Source organism: Narcine bancroftii, chromosome 2 (assembly GCF_036971445.1).
Source record: "Narcine bancroftii isolate sNarBan1 chromosome 2, sNarBan1.hap1, whole genome shotgun sequence".
In the NCBI taxonomy this organism is placed as follows: Eukaryota; Metazoa; Chordata; class Chondrichthyes; order Torpediniformes; family Narcinidae; genus Narcine; species Narcine bancroftii.
The window spans coordinates 56,758,209-56,775,586 of record NC_091470.1 but is presented as its reverse complement, the minus strand read 5'-3'; the positions used below and the strand labels follow the sequence as shown (position 1 = coordinate 56,775,586).

Sequence of the window (17,378 nt, the reverse complement as noted above, 5' to 3'; positions counted from 1 at the left end):
TCTACCACCCTCTGTGGCAGAGCATTCCACAGATTCACACTTCTCTGGGTAAAAAAATGTTTTCTCATCTCCGTCTTAAAGGGCCTACCCTGTATTCTTAAACTATGCCCTCTAGTCCTCGTCTCCCCCATCATTGGGAACAAGTAATCAGACTTCACCTTGTCTATCCCCCTGATGATTTTGTATACCTCAATCATGTCCCCCCTCATCCTTCTAAACTCCAATGGATACAAGTCCAGTTTTTCTAGCCTTGCTGCATATGACAACCCTGCCATCCCTGGAACTAACCTTGTAAATCTGTGCTGCACACCCTCTATAGCTAGTATGTCCTTCCTCAAGTTTGGAGACCAGAACTGGACGCAATACTCCAGGTGGGGTCTCACCAGGGCCCTGTATAACTGCAGAAGGGCGTCTCTGTTCCTATACTCCAATCCCCTCTTTATGAAAGCCAACATTCCATTTGCCTTCTTCACAGCTTTCTGAACCTGCATGCTAGCCTTCAGTGACCGGTGAACAAGTACACCCAGATCCATTTGCACTTCCCCACTCCCTAGCTTGTCTCCATTTAAATAATACTCAGCTTTCCTATTACTTCCCCCAAAATGAATAACCTCACATTTGTTCACATTGAAATTCATCTTCCATTTAGCCGCCCACTACTCCAGCCTGTCCAAGTCCCTCTGCATTTTCCTTACATCCTCCTCACACCCCACACCGCCACCCAGTTTAGTGTCATCTGCAAATTTGCTCATGTTATTCACAATCCCCTCATCCAAATCATCAACATAAACTACAAACAACTGAGGACCCAACACCGATCCCTGAGGCACTCCACTCGTCACATCCTTCCATTCTGAAAAAGAGCCATTCACTCCAACCCTTTGTTTCCTATCTCTTAACCAATTTCCTATCCATGTCAGCACCTTTCCTCCAATACCATGCTCCCTGATCTTGCCCACAAGACTCCCGTGCGGTACCTTATCAAAGGCCTTCTGGAAGTCCAAATACACCACATCCACTGGCTCTCCTGAGTCCACCCTCTTTGTCACATCCTCAAAAAATTCCAGAAGGTTAGTCAAGCATGACTTACCCTTAAGGAATCCATGCTGACTAGCCCTTATACTATTATTACTGACTAAGTGTTCTGCTATTTCTCCTTTTATGATGGACTCCAATATCTTCCCCACCACTGATGTCAGGCTAACCGGTCTATAATTTCCTGTTTTCTCCCTCCCTCCTTTCTTAAAAAGCGGCACCACATCAGCCACTCTCCAATCCTCAGGGACCTCCCCGGAATCTATGGAACTTTGGAAAATGTCGACCAGTGCCTCCACAATTTCCATAGCCACCTCTTTAAGCACCCTAGGATGCAGCCCATCAGGCCCTGGGGATTTATCAGCCCTCAGTCCCAACAATTTACTCATAACCTCCTGCTTCTGGATCCGGATATCCATTAGATCCCCTACCTTCCCAGTAAAGTTCCCCAAGTCTCTTGGTACCGCATGACCACTACCCCCTAACTGACTATAACCTATATCCTCCTTGGTGAAGACAGTTGCAAAGTATTTGTTAAATTCCTCTGCCATCTCCTTGTTTCCGGTAATAATTTCACCCTTGCCCATTTTCAAAGGGCCAGTCTTCTCAGGAAATGTAGTCACTGTTACATCTTCCTGATAAATCCAGAGATATTGTATCTCCCCAATAGGCCACTTGTTAAGTGAATCCAAGGACCATAGAATTGATGTGTAGTGGTCTTTTCTGGTCCTCCTAAAGTTCAAGATCATCTCTTTCGTCTTGTCTATGTTGTGTACAAGTTGTGCATTTTGGAATATTCCTCATTTCCTCAAACAAAAAATGGTCCTGCTATCTTTCACAGTGTTGTACAATATACATTTTACATGTGGAATGATTTCTGGACCATCATCATTTAGAAGAACGGTTAAACTATAGGTCTGTGCATCTGATCCGATAGATGCAAAATGCAATTAAGCTAACCTTCCTATTTTGGACACCTTGCCACATTTCCTTGCCAAATTGTTGAAACAATATTTTTAACTTTAGCAATTTAATATTTTCTGCAATAATCCACTTGCTTGCATAACTAAATAGTGACAAAGTTTACATTATTTTCTTGTTAGAATAGTATCTACTGTAAAATGTTTCATGTTCTGGGTTATGACCTTTGTATTTCTCTTCCATACATCCTTGAACCTTTAGGCAGAATATACATCCCTTTAGTCATGGAATAGATAACCATTTGACTCATGTCAAGTCATTCTTAACAGAGGCCATGCAGCCCCCACCCCACCCCCAGCGGCCATAGCTCATTTAAGGGTGAAATCAGAACAGTTTTTTTATGTAGTAAATCACAAAAATCTGTAGATGCTGTAGTTGAAGTAAAAATACAAAATGCTGGAGAAACTCAGCAGGACAAATGTACCAAAGGTAAAAAAAACAATGTTTCTGGCTTGATCCTTTCATCAAAGTATGATAAATACAATCAAAGTACAGTTATTTTTTTTTAAGGTCGGTAAGGGAGAAGTGCAGAAGAAACCAACTAAATTACTGCTTCATATGGAAGGGGGCCCATACTTTGAACGTTCCAAAGGGTCCATAGCCAAAAAAAAGTTGAGAATGGCGGTTAGACTATTTTAAGTTAACATTTATTGTCACATGCTGAGAAATGCAAGAAAAGGTTTGATTTGCGTGCTAAACATACATTCTAAGTTTAGGAGAATAAAACGCACTTCAGAGAGTACATAGAACAGTGCATTGCAGTATAGGCCCTTCGGCCCACAATGATATGCCAACCTTTAGACCCTGACTTCGACATAAACCTCCACTTTAAATTCATCCATATGGTTGTCTCTTGAAATTCACCAATGAACTGCCTCCACCACTGATTCAGGAGGAGCATTCCATGCACCAACAACTGTCCTGGTAAAAAAAACCTTCCTCACCCTTGAACTTTCCACCCATTAACTTAAAGCCATGTTGAGTAGTTGGGCCCTGGGAAGGAGGCGTTGGCTGTCCACTCTATTCCTCAATATCTTGTATACCTCTATCATGTCTTCTCTCATCCTCCTTCTCTCTAAAAAGTAAAGCCCTAGCTCCCTTAATCTCTGCTCATAATGCATACTCTCTAAACTAGGTATCATCCTGCTAAATCTCCTCTGCACCCTTTCCAATGCTTCCACATCTTTCCTATAATGAGGTGACCAGAACTGGACACAGTACTCTAAGTGTGGTCTAACCTGAGTTTTGTAGAGCTACATCATTTCCTCACAGCTCTTAAACTCAGTCCCTTGACTTATGAAAGATAACATTCCATGAGTTTTCTTAACTACCTGTCTACCTGTGAGGCAACTTTCAGGGAAATGTAAACAAAGATTCCTGATCCCTCTAGTCTTCCACACTACCAAGAATCCTGCCATTAACTTTGTACTCTGCCTTGGAGTTTGTCTTTACAAAATGTACCACCTCACACTTCTCCGGATTGAACTCCATCTGCCACTTCTCAGCCCTGCTCTGCATCCTATCAATATCCCTCTGCAGTATTCTACAATCCTCTACACTATCCACAACATCTCCAACCTTTGTGTCATCTAAAAACTTGCCAACTCACCCTTTTATATTCCCTCATCCACATTGTTAATAGCAGAACTGATCCTTGAGGGTCTCCACTAGACTCAACCCTCCAATCTGAATGTACTCCCTCCACCACAACCTTTTGCTTTCTACAGGCAAGCCAATTCTGAATCCACATGGCCAAGCTTATGTGGATCCCATGTTTTTTGATTTTCTGAATAAGCCTACCATGTGCAACCTTATCATATGTCTAAAATCCATGTAGACCACATCCACCACACTACCTTCATCAATATGTCTAGTGAACCTCAAAGAACTCTATCAGGCTTGTGAGACATGATCTGCGCTTCACAAAGCCATGTTGACTGTCCCTGATCACACCATGATTCTTAAAATGTCCATAGATCCTATCTCTGAATCCTTTCTAACATCTTGCCCACCACAGACATAAGGCTCACTGATCTATAATTACTTGGACTTTCCCTACTACCTTTTTTTGAACAAGGAGACAATATTTGCCACCCTCCAATCTTCTGCTACTATTCTCGTTACTGTCATGAAATACATTATTTTACAGTAGCATTAGAGGTGCATATATTGCTATAAATTACATTTAACATTATAAATAAATTAGAGCAAAAGAAGAGAAAGTGCCTGTGGTTCATTGTCCATTCAGAAATCTGATGGCAGAGGGGAAGAAGCTGTTTCGGTACTGCTCGGTGTTCACTCTACGCCTCCTTTCTGATAGAAAGCAGTGAGAAGAGGGCAGGGCCTGGGTGGTGGTGGTCCTTGAGGATAGAGACTGCTTTCTTAAGACACCCCTCTTGTAGATGACCTTGAAGGGTTGAAGGCCCCAGTCAGATCTTCAGAGATGTTGAGCACCAGGAATTTGAAGTTCTCAGCCCTTTCCATGCTGACCCATTGATGAGGATTGGTTCCTGTTCTCCTAATTTCCCCATCCTGGTCCACAACCAATTCCTTAGTTTTGCTAACGTTAAGTGAAAGATTGTTGTGACACCATTCAACTAGCTGATCTATCTCACTCCTGTCCACTTCCTCAGTCCTGTCCACTACCAAGAATCCTGCCATTAACTTTGTACTCTGCTTTGGAGTTTGTCTTTACAAAATGTACCACCTCACACTTCTCCGGATTGGGAACATGCTAAATTTTCCCAGGCTCATGAGAGAGTAGAGGCATTGGTGCACCTTTTCAGCTGTAATGTCAACATTGTTGGTCCAGGACAGGTCACTTACTCCTTGGAAATGAAATGTGCTTACCATCTTCATCTTAGCCATATTAATGTGAACAGTGGAAAAAGTCTGATTTTTTCTTCCTGAAGTCAATGACTAGTTCTTTTGTCTTGTTAACACTGTGAAAAAAGCTTACAGAAGTCTATGCAGCCATGTACGTATTGAATTTTGTTCGCCGTCACACGTTTAATATTTAATCTGGCAGAACAGCATTTATAATGTGGAAAATCATGTTAATATTATTAAAGAAAGCAGTTGCACAAAGATACTTGTGCAGTGTTTACAGTTTCAAGCGTTTATTCTGATGATCCATGTCAGGAAAATGCAAATGGGGCCATTCTCAGAATTATTTCACAATCAGAACATTAAATCTTCCATCAGAATAGAAATGCTAAATGGAATTTTGTATGAATATCAAAGATTGCACTTCTAATTTACATGCTTTATTTCTTAAAATTCTTTTGTCTGGTTGGAAAAATTTGACTTTAATTAGCAAATGGAAAAGTTTTAGCGTAGAGGATCTAAGCTCTTATTCTACAGTTGAAGGGAAAATGAAAACATTGTCATAAATCCAGGAAAGTTTATTTGGTATCATAATGGGATTAACCCTTGGTAGCAGCAAATTTGGACAACAGTGATTGTCCAACTTCTCAGTCACAAGCAGAAAGCAGCACTGTTTGAACTATAATTAATTAACAAGTCATACAATTTCCAAATATCCATGTCATTATCCATTTGGCAATATCCTGCCCCAGCAACCTCCCACTCCCAAATTTATCAACTCCCATTGAAACGATTATTGAAGTCCTATAACTTCAAAAAAGTCTGGGTAACCAGTGATCAATCAGAGAGGGGAACATAATCACAGCAACATCTCACAATGACAAACTACCTGACACATACCATCCATAAGGTAATATCAAGAGTAATTAAAATGACTGCACCTGCTACAATCTCTTCAAACTAGCCAGAGTTAAATACTCCCTTGCCCGAGAGAGTTAAGGTGCTACGGAAAGAAACTAGAATCTCCATTATAGCTTACTGCATAGTATCCTAATAAGCACAAAGTCATAATTATATTTGAACTTCCTTTCAATTGTTCCCAATGATAATGCACATTATCACAACAGTCATCAACATTAATAATTTTAAACTTGAGGTGGCGCACTCTCTCATGGCGAACCGGCCCCGTGTGTAACACCACGTAGGAAAATGGCGCTGTCAGGGTTTTCTCCCTGCCTCAAGTCTCCTGCCCAGTGCACACCTGGGGCAGTGATTATGATGTCACAATGTACGAGGTGACTGAGCTCAAGCTGCCCTTATAAGGGCGTGTGCTGAATTTGAATAAAAACTGTCATTAACGACTTTCAATGTGGTGGCTGAGTCTTTCTTGGCTGTGTCCAGCACTACATTGGTGACCCCGTTGAGCCCAGACACCTCTCTGGTCTCAAGAACGTGGATCTGGCAGAAATCAATGCCGTTGCCATCAAATTGCCCCCCTTCTGGACTTATCGCCTGCGTACGTCGTTCAGGCAGGCAGAGGCGCAGTTTCAACTGAGGTACATTTCAGCAGATGCCACGATATTCTAGCATGTCGTGAGCGGGCTGGTCGAAGAGAAGGCAGCAGGGTGGATGATCTAATACACAACCCACCAGCCAAGGGTAAATATCCTGCCATCAAGAACCTGCTTCTTTGCACTTTCGAACTCTCCCCTCAGCAGCGTGTCTCCAGGCTCCTGCACCTCGACAGGCCTGGGAAACACACACCATTGGCCCTCATGGACGAGATGCTAGCACTGGCGGAAGATCACAAACCTTGTTTCCTATTCCGTCAGATCTTCCTCAAGCAGATGCCTGGGGACATCCAATTACTCCTGGCGGATGAGGAGTTCACGGATCCATGCCAAGTCACAGCCCGAGCGGACACCCTCTGGCGCACCAAGGGGAAGAATGAAGCAGCCCTTAGTCAGGTTGCGCGACCAAGAGCCAGCCGGCCGCATCACTCCCCCAAGCACAAGCTGGAGAAGCACTTTCCACCTGGTGCTTTTACCATCAGCGCTGGGAGCACAAGCTCATAAGTTCTGAAAAACATGTGACTACCAGGGGAAACGACCCAGCCAGCCACCATTGATGGCTGCGACTGCTGGCCACGTGGACCGCCTCCTTCACGTTACCAACAAGTCCACCGGCCGACGTTTCCTGGTGGACATAGGAGCAGAGCTGAGCATCCTGTCCCCCACCGCCCTCGAGACACGCTCCCGATCTTGTGGTCCCATACTGCGGGCAGCCAACGGTACCCGCAGGGTGCAGATCCAGTTTGGGAAAGAGAAATTCTGCTGGAAGTTTGTGCTAGCCTCAGTGGGTACTGCGTTGTTAGGGGCCGACTTCCTGAGGGCACATGAACTGTTGGTCGACATGAAGGGCAAGAGGCTAGTCAATGCTCGCACCTTCCATTCGGTGCGCCTGGATGACACGAACACTGGTAGGCCCGAGATCGCAGCCATCGCCATTTCCAGGGATGAGTATTCAAACATACTCCATGACTTCTCCGCCATCCTTCAACCACAATTCAGCAACACCTTACCCCAGCACGTGGTATACCACCATATCTCCATGCAGGACCCCCCGCTGCACGCCAAGCCCAGATGACTTCCATCCGAGAAGCTGCAGCTGGCAAAAAAGGAGTTTTCCCAGCTGCAGGAGTTGGGGATCGTCTATCGCTCAGACAGCGCCTGGGCGTCTCAACATGGTCCCAAAATCCTCCGGGTGCTGGAGACCCTGCGGCGATTACCGGTGTTTGAACGACGTGACCACACCGGACAGATACCCAGTTCCACGCATTCAAGACTTCTCGGCCAATCTCCATGGCGCTCAAGTCTTCTCCAAGGTCGATCTGGTGCAGGGATATCATCAGATCCCGGTCCACTCCGAGGACATCGGCAAGACAGCGATCATCACCCCCTTTGGCCTCTTTGAATTCCTACATATGCCTTTCGGCCTCAAGAATGCGGCCCAGACTTTTCAGCGCCTCATGGACAGAGTGGGTAGGAACTTGAACTTTGTGTTTATTTACCTGGGCGATAGCGCAACTGTGAAGAGCACAAGGCCCACCTCTGTACCCAGTTTGCTCGACTGGCGGAGTTTGGCCTCTCAGTCAAAGTGACCAAGTGCCAGTTTGGCAAGTAGGCGCTGCAGTTACTGGGGCACACCACCTCGGCAGCAGGTGTTGCCCTGGCGCCAGAGAAAGTCGCGGCTGTCCAGCAGTTCCCCAAGCCAACCACTCTCAAGGAGTTCGTGGGGTTGGTGAATTTTTAATCATCGGTTCGTCCCCGGCACTGCCCGCACCAAGTGACTGCTGTTCGCAATGATTGCCACAAAGGAGAAAGTCCTGACCTGGTCGGAGGAGGTAGAGACCACTTTTTCCGCAACAAAGGAGGCCCTCGCCAACACAACTCTATTGGTGCACCCACGCCCGGAGGCACACACGGTGCTTTTGGTGGATGCCTCAGCCACGGCGGTAGGGGCCATACTCAAGCAGTGGCTCAACAGACAGTAACACCTGCTGGCCATATTTAGCAAACAGCTGTGCCCGCCAGAGCTCAAGTACAGCAATTTCGACCGGGAGCTCCTGATGCTGTACCTGGCCATCCGGCACATTCAATACTTTCTGGAGGGCAGGCCCTTCACAGTGTTCACGGACTACAAGCCCCTCACACAGGCACTCGCGATGGCCAAAGATCCATGGTCAGCTTGCCAGCAACACCACCTCTCCAACGTGCTGGAGTACTCCACCGACATCCGGCACAGGGCAGGCAAAGACAACATCGTGGCGGATGCACTCTTTTGTCCAGCGATCAACTCTCTTTCCCCCGGCCTTGACTACACAGTTGGCACAGGCCCAGAAGCTGGACACAGAGATGCAGGCTCTCCGGACTGCCATCTCTGGCCTCGAGTTCCAGGACATTCAGTTGCCCAACAGCCCAGACATGCTGCTCTGCGACGTCTCCACCAGCTTGCCGTGCCCGGTAGTCCCACCGTAGTGGAGGTCGAGGGTTTTCAGCTTAGTCCACAACCTAGCCCACCCCTCGGTGAAAACTTCGGTATGAATGTTGGCAGAGTGGTTTGTGTGCCACAGGCTCAAAAAGGAGGTGGCCGAGATGGCGAGGAACTGCACCAGGTGCCAGGCCTCCAAGGTCTACCGGCACACGCAAGCCCCAATTTAGCAATTAGACCTGGTGGTGCAGAGATTTCAGCACATCAATGTTGATGTCGTAGGCCAGTGTCTAGAGAAGCGTGCTACCTCTCACAATAGTCGATCGGACTACGAGATGGCTGGAGGCCGTTCCCATCTAAGAGGCTTCCGCAGAACCTAGTCAGTAATTGGATCACTAGGTTCAGAGTCCCAGCGCACATTGCAAGTGACAGGGGCGCCCAGTTCACCACTCCGCGCTCTGGGCTCAGCTGGCGAACCTCCTGGGAGTTTAATTCCACCACACCACAGCCTACCACCTGCAAGCAAATGGTTTGGTGGAGAGGTTTCATCATCATATGAAATCCACCCTCATGGCTCGCCTCACCAGCCCAGGCTGGGCAGACGAACTGCTCTGGATCCTCTTCTGCATCAGAACAGCACCCAAGAAGGCCCTACTGGCGACTTCTGCGGAACTGGTCTATAGCGCGCTGCTCTCGCTGCCCGGTGAGTTCATTGACCCAGAGCCTAATGTCACATCCGAGCACGCGAACCTTTTGGCAGATCTCCATAAGAAACTATCCTCGCTAGCCCCCCTGCCTCCCTCGCGTCATGTCGTCCGGCCGACACTTCGTCCCAAAGAGCTGGACTCGGTGGAATTCGTATTTGTTCGGCGTGGCCCACATACAGCACCTTTACAATGCCCGTATGAAGGTCCATACGAGGTCCTCCAGCGGTCCAGCAGGACTTTCACTTTGGACATAGGGGGTAAAGAGGAACTTTTCACCACGGACCATTTGAAGGTGGCGCACTTAGACCTATCACGGCCGGTGAAGACAGCCATGCTCAAACGTCGGTTGGGGGGGTTGTGTGGTGGCTCACTCTCTCATGGCGAACCGGCCCTGTGTGTAATGCCACATGGTGGGGTAGCCATGGGAAGATGGTGCTGTCAGGGTTTTCTCCCTGCCTCAAGTCTCCTGCTCAGCGCGCGCCTGGGGCAGCGATTATAATGTCATAATGCACGAGGTGACTGAGCTAATGCTGCCCTTATCAAATTATCAAATGAACATTAAAGAAGTATCACTGTATAAATTAAATATCAAACATCTAAAAGAGTCCTACTAATTAATATTTCTCAACTTAAAAACTCATTGTATATGCCAATTACAAAGCAGTTATTAAAAACATTGTAGACCCTCCAAAAAGATCCTGACTTTAGTGGTACTAACTGCAGAGCTCAAGAAACACAGCTTACCAGAGAAGAGTCAGCTCCCAACTATTTTTTTATTTTAAACTATTACGCGCCTCACAAAGAGAGTGATGTCAGCACGCTTTAGTCATCGTCTCTCTGGCAACATGCCAGCATGGAAGCAATGCACTTCGTCAACCCACACAGGTCTGCAAATGCAGGCTTCTCCTGGGCAAAGAAGGGGAGCCCACACCATTCTGTGCCAGCCACTAGGTGCAGCAATTCTGCCTGTCCAGCTGTGTGGCCATTCAATCCGCCACATCACCCTCCCCCCCACCAGAATCATTGCATGGCTGAAATTTCACAACTTTGTGTATTTTAGGAGGGGGTCCCCAGTGCTTGGGAGGTGGGACATGCACAGGTTCAGCAATATTCATGTCTGCAGGCTTCAGTCTGTCTCATGTAAAAAGTTCTGGTCGACTACCAATGTCCAATAGCACCGTTGATACATTGTGCTGCAGCACTTTATAAAGACCCTCGTAAGGTTGCTGCAGGAGTGTAGCATGGGTTAGACATTGAACAAAGACGTAAGAAGTAGGGTTGAGAGCAGCAAGAACGTGTATAGGTGGTGATCCATAACAAGTTGTTGGAACCAGAGTCAGGGAACCCATCTTGTTTCTTAGTTCTTGTAATTCCTCTGTAACCAAGGATCTATCTTTGGATAATGAGTGATGTCTGCCAGTACTAGGAGTGGAGCACCGTAAACTAATTCTGCTGAAGAGGTCTCCAGGTCATCCTTAGGTGCTGTTCTAATACCCAACAGTACCCATGATAACTCATCTGCCTCCTGAGGCCCGTTAAGTCTTGCCCGCAAGGCTTGTTTCAGATGCCGGTGGAAACATTCCACTAGCACATTAGCCTGTGGATGGAACGCCAAAGTCTTGCCAGGTTTTCCCATGAGGTTCAAGTAAACGGAGTTTCCCTGTCAGAGGTTAGATGGACTAGTACTCAGAATCAAGCAACCCAGGTCGAGAGAAAAGTCCGAGCACACATTTCACCCATAATGTCCATCATTGGTGTAGTTTCCGGCCAGCGGGTAAAACTGTCAACCATTGTTAGTATATACCATTGACCTCTGGACACAAGCTGCGGGCCCACAATGTCTATGTATACATGCTGAAACCTTTGAGTCATAGGTGGAAATTTTTGAAGCGGTACTCGGGTGTGCTGTTGGACCTTAGCTGCCTGGCAGGAGAGGCACGTTCATGCCCAGTGAGTGACCTGCTTCCTTAAGCCAAGCTGTGTGGACAGATGGATTGAACAGGTCGTGAATGTGGTCAAAAAGTTTCCTCTCCCAAGGCGGTGGGATGATTGGTTGTGGGTGGCCAGTTGAAGTATCCAAAGTATGTTCATCTGATTGGGGTCCAATGGAATGTCGGGTAAGAGCAGGTCCATAATAGCTGTACGGAAAGCTTGTAGCTCCTGGTTGAGCTATTGCGAGAGCCCAGAGATCCAGCCCTCCTGTAATCGCATTGATTTCTGTCCTGGACAAGGCATCAGCTACAACATTGTCTTTATAGGATAAATGCTGCACATCAGAGGTAAATTCAGAAATTATAGGCTAGATGCTTCTGTTGATGCGCCGACCAAGGATCTGTAATCTTGGCAAGGGCAAACGTTAGAGGCTTATGGTCAGTAAATACAGTAAAATGCCTGCCCTTGAGAAAATATCTGAAATATTTGATGGCTAGATAAAGCGTTAACAGCTCCCGGTCCAAAATGCTGCACTTTAATTTGGGTGGGCATAGGTGGCAGTGGAAAAACACCAGGAGTTGCCAGTGACCACTGATTTTCTGTTCTAGGACCACCCCCATGGCGATGTCTGATGCATCTGACAGTAGTGCAACCAGGGTGTGCATATGGGGGATGGGCCAACATGGTTACCTTTGAAAGTGCCTCTTTAGCTTTATCAAATTCTTCTGTGGCCTTTGTAGTCCAGAGCAGTTTTTTAGGTTTGCCGGTGAGGATGTGGAACAAGGGCTTCATGATCCTGGCAGCTGCAGGGATGAACCTGTTATAAAAGTTAACCATTCTCAGGAATTCTTCTACCCCTTTAACTGTAATGGGCTTTGGGAAGGCCCGAATGGCTAATACTTTGCCTGGAACCGGAGTTGTGCCTGCGTTCAAAATCCTGTGGTCCCAAAAAGTCAATTGTGTGTTTAGCAAATGCACACTTCGCAAGGTTGATAGAAAGGCCGAAATCCCAAAACCTCTGGAACAATTGTTGCAGGTGTTGTCTGTGCTCTTATGTTGACTCGCTGGCCTCTAAGATGTCATCGAGGAAGATGAAAAGGAAAGGCAAACCTTTTGTGACAGCATCCATTAAACATTGGAACGTCAGAGCCGCATTCTTAAGGCTGAAAGGTATCCTCAGAAACTCAAATAGTCCAAATGGAGTAATAATGGCCATTTTAGGGATGTCCTCCAGGTGGACATAGATTTGGTGATAACCTTTTACTAAGTCTACATTTGAGAAGATACATTTGCCATGGAGGTTGGTGGCAAAATCTTGAACGTGTGGTATTGGATACCTATCCTGCACAGTTGCGCCGCTGAGGCATCGGTAATTTTTGCAAGGTCTTAGGCCGCCAGATGCTTTGGGCACCATAATCGAGTGCAAGGACTATCGGATCTTCAGATGATGCCTAGTTCTTCCATAGTTTTGAACTCTTTTTTTTTGGCCTGTAGTAGCTGGTCAGGGGGAAGTCTGCGTGCCTTGGAATGTAAGTGAGGTGGTTATGTAGTGCTGAACTCCATGACATGGAGAAACTAAATGGAAATTTGGTGTAAGTAGTTCAGGAAACTCTGCGAATATGTTCGCAAAATCATCGGTAGCGAGTGTTTGCACACGTAGCAGTGTCGCCAGCCAATGACCTGAGAAAAGTGGGCATGCGTGGAAATGAAAGTTCACTTCAAAAATGAGCTGTCCTATGGCCACTAGTGTGAAAGTCCAACAGTAAGGTGGTCGCCTAACACCAGGTGTATCAACTTGGTATCATAAGTGCTAATCATAGTGCCATTGGTGGCACGCAAGTCGGCTTGAGGCACTCGAGATTCCCGCTCGTAAGAGGATGATGGGAAGATACTAAGCTGAGCTCCAGTGTCGACTAGCAGTTTGTATTCCATGCGCTGATCAGTGGCATACAACAGGCTGGTCTGGACACCAACAGCTGAGGCCATCAATGGTGGGGTCATTTCCCTGGGAGTCAACCATGTAACTGCACGGTGGCACACAGCAGCGCACATTCCTGCCCCACTTTCTGTGGTAGAAACACCACTCACTGTTCTCTAATTGCTTATACTTCCTTGGTAGCTTATGGAGTGCCGTAAAACTGGCGGCTGCATTTATTTGACTGTCTAAGGTGACCTGTTGAAATTTGCAATGGGAGGCTGCAGTACCGTGTGAAGTCTGTCTGCCTCCCTTGCCACTTTCCTTAGTTTGGAGAAGTTAGCAGAAGAGAACAGCAGGGCAATGTCACAAGAGAGCCATTCTAAGAAGGCTGCCTTGAACATTAAGCAGTTGAAATGGCCGTCTGCTAATGCAAGCATTTCATTCATCAGTTCTGATGGCCTTTTGTCCCCCAAATCATCAAGGTGGAGTAAGCGTGTGCCTCTTTCCAGATCAGACATGCCGAAAGTCATGAGGAGGTGTGCCTTAAAAGCACAGTATTGATCCATCTCCGTGGGGGGGAGGGGATCATCTAATGCCAGAATTTGGTGGCTTAATTTGTTATGTTCCTAATGTGGAACTGAGCCTCAGCCTGCTGGAACCATGGATGTGCAACACAGTAGTGGCATCCATTTCTCACTAGTTTCACTGTTGGGGCTCAAAAGATGTTGAGCACCCATCGGGGTCTCCAATTTAGTGGTACTAACTGCAGAGCTCAAGAAACACAGCTTACCAGACAAGAGTCAACTCCCAACTGTTTTTTTAAATTTTAATAATTGCGTCCCTCACAAAGGGGAGAGAAGTCAGTGCACCTCACAAAGGGGAGTGAAGTTAGCATGCTGCAGAGTCTTTGTCTCTCTGGCAACATGCCAGCAGGGAAGTAACGCGCTCCATCAACCCATGAGGGTCTGCAAACACGGGCTTCTCCTAGGCAAAGAAGGGAGCTCTTCTGTGATGGCCACTCAGCGCGGCAATTCTGCCTGTCCAGCTGTGAGGTCGCTCGGTCTGCCACACTGGCCTATCAATAAAATGTAACCTTTTTTTAAATTATTTTCTAAAGGAGTTTTTCTTACTGTGAAAGGACATCATGAATATCCAGGGTCATTTTGAATTATTATCTGGAAGAGAGGATTGATTTTACACAATGCTTTCTATTTTTTTGCGACAGATTCTAAAGAAAAAAAGTCAGAACTTATTCAAAATTTCATTCGACAATGGAGGTACAAATTCAGATCATATCACCCAGTCACACCATCTAGGATATTTTGTTAATTGCAATTACAATAAAAGCTTGAACATTCATAGGATGCATTACATAAGGGTTATACAATATGGCAATAAAGTAATTATGATGTTGAGAGCAATGTTCAGTGTCATTTATGAGGAATCACTGAAATTGTCCAAGATGTCAATTTTCCAATGAGACATTAAATCAAGATCCAGCCTGCTCTCGCAAGAGAAACTGGAAAATTACTAGCACTATTTTGTCCATGAGTAAGAGGATTACTATCAGTGTACTGGTGAACTATTCTCAATCAATATAACTAAAAGAGATAATGTGGTTATGGGAACTTACTATGCACAGATTGACTGCTATACTACCTATATTAGATAAACTACAGAAGTACTGACTGTGACATGATTTGGGATTTACTTTGAGGCAATGCAAAAGGAAATCTTTCATTTTATGTTATCCTAATGAATTGTCAATTCTTGAATACCATATATTTATTTACTTGGCAGGGTTACACAACCATCATTTATGACTGTGCAGGTCAGGCAGCATTAATAGGAAGTAAAGAGTAACCAACATTTCAGGCCTGAGTCTTTCGTCAAGGTTTGAGCAAAAATAGAGGGCAGGCACCTGAATAAAAAGGTGTGTGGAGGGGGAGAGAGGAAGGGACAGAGGGAGGAGCACAGACTAACAGGTAAGAAGTCCTTGTTGGATATAGGAGATAAAAGAAAAAAGGCTGAGAAGAAATAGGGGGAGGGGAGCTGAAGGAAAGGAAAAATATGAGAGAGGGTAAGAGAGGGACTCCAGCTCTGGCACCCTACACTAATTTGTCACTTCTTCAGTCCATGCAACCCTCAACATCTGGCTGACGACCATGGGCGCAGACATCTTGGATCATGGAACTCCAAAGACTGATGAAAAATTGCTGTCAGCCCAGGTTTCCACCATTAAACTTGCACCAGAAAGTATTGGGCAGGACTTAAGTGATAGCTGTGGGATAACTGTGTATCAGAATCACATGTTAATTCTAAATAAGAATAGTCAGTTCAAATACTGCTCATGAAGGGCAAAAACAGAAAGAAGCATCAACCCATTAGTTTTAGCTGCATTAAAACCAAGATTTCAGAAGCAAAAGGCCAACATGTTATACTAATTAAGCTCTTGAACTTGCTATCCAGAAGTTGTCAGTGAGACTATCAATGTATTGAAAAACGACACTGTTCAACTTGGATGTCTCAGAAATGTGGAAAACAGATATAATTTTGATGTGAAGTACAATATAGCTATGGAACCACATGGAGAACAAACAATAAAAAGTTTCATCTAATGGTAACACGTTTTAGCAAAAGGTAGATATGTTAGGTTTTACTAATGAAGCAATAAGAATCATTACCTCTGCTCGTGAAATTAAAAAATCAGCAATCTCTTGCTGCGATTTCAACATTGCCATCTTGAAAGCATAATAATAAAAAAAAATGCTGGGGAATTTTGATTCATATGCATTTATAAAACTCTGTGATAACATGGTTGAATTGTAACCCATACTTTCTATAACCTCGTCTCTGTCAATTAAATTTGATTGGTTAGCTACTTTATTGAACTAGCCTTTTTCATGTCATTTTAATTTACTGTCAGCCAGCCTGCATATTGGAAACTAAATTATTTACTGCAGTCTATAAGCCAATAATGTTCCATTGGTCTCATATGGAGAAAGACTAGCCTAACAAGATTATTAAGGACATTACTTGTGATAGTGAATGTCCTTCACTTCATTTGAGGTTCCTGCTGTGCTTTCACAAAAGACTTCAAACAAGAGGTTTTGCACTCAGCCATCTGAACAGTGATCTGAGTGATTTCTTACTTGCCTTTGTACTAGTTGTGATTATGCAGGCAGTGAACTGAAAAGGTTGGCAGACAAAAGCATGTCTAGTGACCCAAGACATTCTGTTGGATCTTGAAAGAGCTCATCACCACAGTATATTATTGAACTATATGCGGCGGTATGCTATTAGGCAGGCGAACCGGCCCCGCTTGTCATGCACACGGCAGGACAGCCAGACAAAATGGCGCCGTCGGGGGTTTCCTCCCGACCTCGGCACCGGGCTTAGAAGCCCGCGTTTGGGGACCCACGTGATGCCCCGGTGATGTCGGGGCCCCCCAGCGCGGTTCTCAGCCAGGTCCGGGCTGGGAGTATAAGACCAGCCAGGCAGCCTGCAATAAATCAGTTTTTGCTCACTGAACTCAACCTGTCTGGTTGTGCGATCCTTCAGTTAGTAGTGTAGCCGCCGCTATAATTGGTGACCCCGACAGGTTCAAACGTCTTTGAACCCAACATGAACGACCCATCGATCAACACTATAGCCATCAAGCTTCCTGACTTCTGGGTTCAGGAGCCGGAGATCTGGTTCAACCACGCAGAGGCTCAGTTTTGCCTCCGCCAGATTTCATCGGATTCGACCAAATTTTACCATGTGGTCGCCACCCTGGATCAGGCCACTGCCAAATGAATGCTGCACCTCGTTTAGCACCCACCCGCGGAAGATAAGTACGGGACCATCAAGCAGGTGCTCACCAGCTCCCTCGGCTTCACCAGGTGCCAGCGTGCCACTCGGATGCTGCACCTCGAAGCCTTAGGGGACAGAACTCCAATCGAGTTGATGGACGAGATGTTCGTGCTCATGGGCAATCACACCAACTG

General features: G+C 45.9%; 1 protein-coding gene and 1 long non-coding RNA gene across 10 annotated transcripts in view; one reads left to right on the top strand and one right to left on the bottom strand.

Moving 5' to 3' along the window:
• The window catches only part of LOC138753571 (neuronal PAS domain-containing protein 3), a 1,142,342-nt gene that overhangs the window by 760,092 nt on the left and 364,872 nt on the right, over window positions 1–17,378 (bottom strand). Inside the window, exon 1 of one of the 8 annotated variants that reach the window (XM_069916745.1) lies at window positions 10,284–10,344. The exons of the other annotated variants lie outside the window; for them this stretch is intronic. The gene's annotated coding sequence lies outside the window, so the exon portion shown is untranslated. Of the gene's footprint in view, window positions 1–10,283; window positions 10,345–17,378 lie in introns of those variants that run through there. 8 annotated transcript variants of the gene reach the window in all.
• The window catches only part of LOC138753576 (uncharacterized), a 58,098-nt gene continuing 46,924 nt past the window's right edge, over window positions 6,205–17,378 (top strand). For both annotated transcript variants that reach the window (XR_011351269.1, XR_011351268.1), the window contains exons 1-2: window positions 6,205–9,535; window positions 14,615–14,666. This is a non-coding gene — a long non-coding RNA (uncharacterized lncRNA). The remainder of the gene's footprint in view (window positions 9,536–14,614; window positions 14,667–17,378) is intronic.